Source organism: Cervus elaphus, chromosome 2 (assembly GCF_910594005.1).
Source record: "Cervus elaphus chromosome 2, mCerEla1.1, whole genome shotgun sequence".
Lineage (NCBI taxonomy): Eukaryota > Metazoa > Chordata > Mammalia > Artiodactyla > Cervidae > Cervus > Cervus elaphus.
In genome coordinates this window covers 28,138,212-28,144,631 of record NC_057816.1, presented here as the reverse complement: position 1 = coordinate 28,144,631, position 6,420 = coordinate 28,138,212, and the positions used below count along the sequence as shown (strand labels likewise).

Below are 6,420 nucleotides of genomic sequence, written 5' to 3'. Positions count from 1 at the left end.
TCTCCTTACTAAGCCCCTTACCCATGAATCCTTGACTGAAGATCTTTCTTGTGGGCAACCTGACCTAAGACATGACAAACAGAAGCATTTTGAATGCAGTTTTAACATTTTGCTCTCATTTTCCCCATTAAACAGATTGGCTTTCTATGTGGTCTTCTTTACCCCTTCTTTTCTCTGTCTCTCTCTCTAAAACTCTGCTTTTTTTCAGTAATTACCCATATCTGGTGGAGAAGGAAATGGTAACCCACTCCAGTATTCTTCTCTAGAAAATCCCATGGACAGGCATGAGGCTACAAAGAGTCAGACATGACTGAGCACGTGCACACACACACACACACACACACACACACACACACAGATACGCACACACACCCCTATCCGGTGTCTCTGCCTTTGTTTCTCACTCATCAAGCCTTCTCACTGAGACCTACCTCACAACCCTGGGCTTCCTGCATTTGCTAACAATTTCTATGGGGGGTTGGAAGAAGCAGATTTGGCAAGATTAGGCTTGAGGTTTAACTTCAGTCAGCCTACCAAGAGTTTCCTGAACATACTTGCCATGTATCAGGCATTCTGCTAAATTCTTATTTACTCCATTAGTAAATACAGGAGAAGAATTTGAGCTCATGTCTTTCTGACTCCAATTCATGGTTTTATTCACTATGCAGCATCACCTCACATAAATAAACCCCTTAGGAGTGACTTAGACCCTTGATTCTAAAAGTATAGTCCAAGGAACAGCAACATCTAAACCACTTGGGAGGTTATTAGAACTGCAGAACCCTGCGCCCCACCAAGATCTCCTCAATAAGAATCTGAATTTTAACAAAATCCTCAGGTAGTCATATTCACATTTGTTTGAGAAGCACTTGGCCAGAACTCTTGATGTCATCAACCTAGATGGAAATCAGACTGATAGCTATGTCATTCATTTCACAAACGTTCCTTGAAATTTGTACTTGAGAGAAGTGCTAAAATTGATCCACGCCTTTACGGTGTTAAGAACTGAGTTGGGATCAAATGAGTTAACCAATGAAAATTTTCAAGATTCTCAGCCAGATTGTCACTGTGAAGTATGGAATCAGTCACACAGGAAGTGGAGAAATCTACCATGAAGAGAAGTTTAAACCTGATTCTCGTTAATCTCACTTTCTTACTCAGATCTTCCTCACATTAGGAATCTCCTGTGTTTGCTTTCAACCACTGCAGAGGGTAGGAGGACTCTAACTGGGCAAGATGAGGCTTGGGTTTTAGCCTCACTTAGCCTCTATGTATATCTATCTATCTATCTACCTATGTATCTACCTACCTATCGCTTGTGTGAAAGTCACTCAGTTGTGTCACTCTTTGTGATCCCCTGGACTGTAGGCTGACAGGCTCCTCTGTCCGTGGAATTCTCCAGGCAATAATACTGGAGTGGGTTGCCATTTCTTTCTCCAGGGGATCTTCCCGACCTCGGGATGAAACCCGGGTCTCCCTCATTGCAGGCAGATTCTTTACTGTCTGAACTACCAGGGAAACTCCTATCTATTATCTGTCTCTTGGACTTGGGTAGCTATTTCCTTCCCCATTTTAGGGAAGTTTTCAGCTATTATCTCCTCGAGTATTTTCTCATGGCCTTTCTTTTTGTCTTCTTCTTCTGGGACTCCTATGATTTGAATGTTGGGGCGTTTCACATTGTCCCAGAGGTCCCTGAGGTTGTCCTCATTTCTTTTGATTCTTTTTTCTTTTTTCATCTCTGCTTCATTTATTTCCACCATTTTATAAAAATATGGAACGCTTCACGAATTTACGTGTCATCCTTGCGCAGGGGCCATGCAATCTTCTCTGTGTCGTTCCAATTTTAGTATATGTGCTGCCGAAGCGAGCACTCCTATCTATTATCTATCTCTTATCAGCCTATTAGGGCTTCCCTGGTGGCTCAGTCGGTAAAGAATCTGCCTGCAATACAGGTGACTTGGGTTCGATCCCTGAGTTGGGAAGATCCTCTGGAGAAGGAAATGGCAATCCTCTTCAGTATTCTTTCCTGGAAAATCCCATGGACATAGGAGCCTGATGGACTATAGTCCATGGGATTGCAAAGGGTCAGACCCAACTGAGTGACTAACACACATACACACAATCTATTAGTCATCTATCTATCCCTTTATAAAATATTTTAAAACAGCCATGAATAGGATATCTTACCTTGAATCTCAGGTCAGAAATATTTATGTTCTAAAGGACTAGCATTTCATCATTTATTTACAGTTGATAAAGGTACTTGACTGATCAGGTATGTACCATACTTACACAGTAGTAGGTCTTGCTCTTACCATGATACAGCTGCTTAAAATGGAAACTCGATATCTATTTTAAAGAGAGAATAGCATTAAAAATAATGAGAACTCAATTATTTCAAGAAAAAAAATGGAATCCTAGTCATTTCTGTACTTGCTTTTACTAAACTCCCTTGTGGTTTAAGCACAATTCCTGACAGCTCTAAAACTATCTTACACAAGTAGGTCAAGGATTTATGCAAATATTATCTTGCTAAGTGTGAATATTTACCTTGGACTCTGCTAGAATATTTCTCTCTGTTTTATAGTTTTAAGGGTTGAGTTACCAGATGTCCATAAAATTACTGGATTACCAAAAGAGTCATGAAAAAAAAACCACACACACAAAACCTCTCTTCCCCATTCCTCAATCTAGAATTCAAGGTGAAATTATTGATAATATGATCACTGAGAACTCAAGAATTACTATTTTCTTGTCCATAACCCAAGAAGTTACTAAGCTCTACATTCAACAGATAGCAGAATAGGTGTTGCTTTTTTATTGACATGTGAAGCACTTGATATTACTTAATGCAGCATTTTGATAAAGCGCAAATGGAAAATCAGGTTTGTGATTTAAACAGAGTCTTCAACTTTTGTTTTAGCCCAGTTGAAAACTTACCTCTAGCTGATCTCTGCGTGAGAAGAAATGCAGTACTGTATACAGCATGCAGAGAAGAAATGAGAATCGAAGAGTGAGATGAATCTGCTCTGAAAAAATAAGACTAAGTTTACTTATTCAGCAGCAGAGCATGCATTTGGGCACATTAACTTTGCCATGAAATTAAAAAATGCTTACTCCTTGGAAGGAAAGTTATGACCAACCTAGACAGCATATTAAAAAGCAGAGACATTACTTTGTCAACAAAGGTCCGTCTAGTCAAGGCTATAGTTTTTCCAGTAGTCATGTATGGATGTGAGAGTTGGACTTGCCAAAGAATTGATGCTTTTGAACTGTGGTGTTGGAGAAGATTCTAGAATCCCTTGGACTACAAGGAGATCCAACCAGTCCATCCTAAAGGAGATCAGTCCTGGGTATTCATTGGAAGAACTGATATTGAAGCTGAAACTCCAATACTTTGGCCACCTGATGTGAAGAGCTGATTCATTTGAAAAAACCCTGATGTTGGGAAAGATTGAAGGTGGGAGGAAAAGGGCATGACAGAGGATGAGATGGTTGGATGGCATCACTGACTCAATGGACATGTGTTTGTGTAGACTCAGGCAGTTGGTGGTGGCTAGGGAGGCCTGGCGTTCATGGGGTCACAGAGTTAGACATGTCTGAGTGGCTGAACTGAACTGAACTTCACTTTGCCACTAGGTAGTCAATAAGGTTCCATCAGTATCTGTAATCCACACGTTCTATTAATAATATATATTCGTATATGTACGTGTGTGCTCAGTCACAAAGTTGTGTCTAACTTTTTGTAACCCCATGAGCTGTAGCCTTCCAGGCTCCTCTGTCTATGGGATTTTTCAGGTAAGAATCCTGGAGTGGGATGCCATTTCCTCCTCTAGAGGACCTTCCCAACCCAGGGATTGAACCCATATATCCTGTGTCTTCTGCACGGGCAGATTCTTTACCACTGAACAACCTGGGAAGCCTATATATGTAAATACATGCATATATATATTCTCATTTGGAAAATGCAGGAGTTTTTCCTGGCATTGGAGGATAACTGAGAACTCCCTCTCAGGATTATGACAGCCTGTTCAAGTAGAATTTTTGACATCTCAGTCTAAAGCACTTTCAATTAATTGATTAAGTCCACCAAAATCAGGGTCTGACTCAAAGATATTGAGTAGGATCTTAACCATGCAGTTTATAAAGTGATCCCTCTCACAATTAAAAAAAAGAAAAAGAAAAAGAAGTTAAGTAAAAAGAAAATTGTTTTTTTCTAACTTTAAAGTCATAAACATTTACTAGTTTTAGAAATTAATCTTTGTTTTTATTCTTTAAAAATTCAGGAATAGTGAGTTTAAGTTAGCAGATATAAATAGAAGCCTTCATCTCTCCTCTTGGCCCATATTAAAAACTTTCACCTCTCTGGGTCTGTGAGCAGAAACAGATTTAAAATAGTATATTCAGTTCAGTTCAGTCGCTCAGTCATGTATGACTCTCTGCGACCCCATGAATCGCAGCACGCCAGGCCTCCCTGTCCATCACCAGCTCCCAGAGTTTACTCAAACTTAGGTTCTTATAAAATCACTAGAAGGGCTAGAGGAGCAAGTTTTAGCTTTGGCTCCCCTGAAAAGACTCCTAGAATAAATTGTTGCAAAAATTGCTTATTATGGGAACTACTGTCTCTTCCATGATAAGGAAGCTGGAGAATCAAGAAATCATTACACAAACTACTGGCTCTCCTACCATATTACCTCATTTACAATCCAATCAGGAAGCCATTGCTTCTGCCACATCACTCCCTCCAGAAAATCATTGCTTAGCAGTGATACAGAAGTCAGGAGGGAAGTACAGGAAAGGTTGACTTCAGATCCATGCTTTACCTGCTGATTTGAGCCTGTAAAATAAATGCCTGAGACCTTGATTCCTTACAGTTCACCCCTTAGAATCTATATCATGTCTGGAACCCTAAGGCATCTTCAAAGGAGTTTGAGAAATTCCATTTTCACCTTTCCAGACTCTGTACAGGAAAGCACTATAAAAGAAGACTGGGAAAGATGTCAAGTGAGTCAATCATGAGAATAGGATATGGTCCAGTCTCAGAGAACCTTGCTATAAAACCAAGAATGTTTTAATGATTAAAAAAGTGATATTTATACAGCTATTTTCTTATTTCATTTTCTCTAAAGGAGGTTAAAATGTCAAATTGTTAAGTTAAAGTTCAGATACCTGACAAAAATACATAGCTTGGTAAGTTTAAGTATCAGAAAATGTCAGTGACAAAATTATAGAAACCAGGAACAGGAAATATGTTTCAATTTCTAAGTATACTGCTTCCTTAGTTATTATAGAAAAGCATTTGAATGACTAATGAAAATGTCTTCTATTCATTGCATGTTCTAGGATAAGTCTGGGCATTTGGGAACATTTTTTAATTTTTCATGGCTTGATGATTTCTCTAATAACTATTTGAGCAGGAATTTCAACTATGTTAATTACTGACAATGCTGGATAAACCTGGGTAATATTTTAAGATGCAAATCTGAGCCATGAATCTGTTTTTTCACATTAGAAGACACAATATTAATCTGTTTGGCTAACAACCCTAGTCCACAACTCTGAAATATATAGGGTAGATGTAAATATCTCAATTGAATTCATTAATAAAATTATTCATGCCCTCATTTTTCCCCAAGTCTTTTACTTTGCCTTTGATTAAGAATTCTTTGTTCCCTATGCAGAAAATTTAAGGAGGTAAACCAATGGATTTATAATCCCCTTGGATAAAATGGTATCAATGTTCCACTATTTGAAAAATTGAAGTGCTCTTTTAATTATACAAGTTAATGTGTCATTCCTCAACCTTTTAGTGAAACTGCACAATACTTTCTACAACTTCATGTTCGTCATAAGTTTAGTATCATACTAAGGCAAAAATATCATACTCCCAAAAGGATATAATTAAGACCTTATCAACCCACACAATAAGAGTCACACTCTAAGACTTATACTGCCTGGAAGATTCTAGGAGACCTTTATTCTTCAAGGCGGCTTGTTTGATGTGGAGCTTTGCTATAGGTATGTATCTATTAAGAAGGAGAATTATAAAGGATGAGCAGATCTATACATGTGAAGTTTTAATATTCAGAACTATCATAGTCATATAAGATCACTGGAAGAAAACTGGTAAAAGGCCAACACGAAACAAGAGGTGGAAGGAAGTAAGCACAATAGGTGCATCTTGCATCTCAGACTCTTTTTTGACAGATCTCTCCAAAGCCTTCACTTCAATTGGCTCTTCTGGAAACAAGCTACCTATACGTTGAGTCCACTTACATTCTATTGCATCACTGTATTTTATTTTTTCATGCATTCCCCTACTGTCAGAGTTATCTTATTCATTTATTGTTTAATTGTATAGCAACTTCCAGTAGAGTATTATCACTACAAGCACAGATGCCTTGAGTCACTGGTTCCTTG

The 6,420-nt window shown here is 38.4% G+C and overlaps 1 non-coding gene across 1 annotated transcript; it reads right to left on the bottom strand.

Moving 5' to 3' along the window:
* Positions 1-1,765: 1,765 nt before the first annotated feature.
* Positions 1,766-1,871, bottom strand: LOC122677612. The gene has a single exon (XR_006335858.1). It is a non-coding gene; the product is annotated as a U6 spliceosomal RNA (small nuclear RNA).
* Between the last annotated feature and the right edge of the window lie 4,549 nt (positions 1,872-6,420).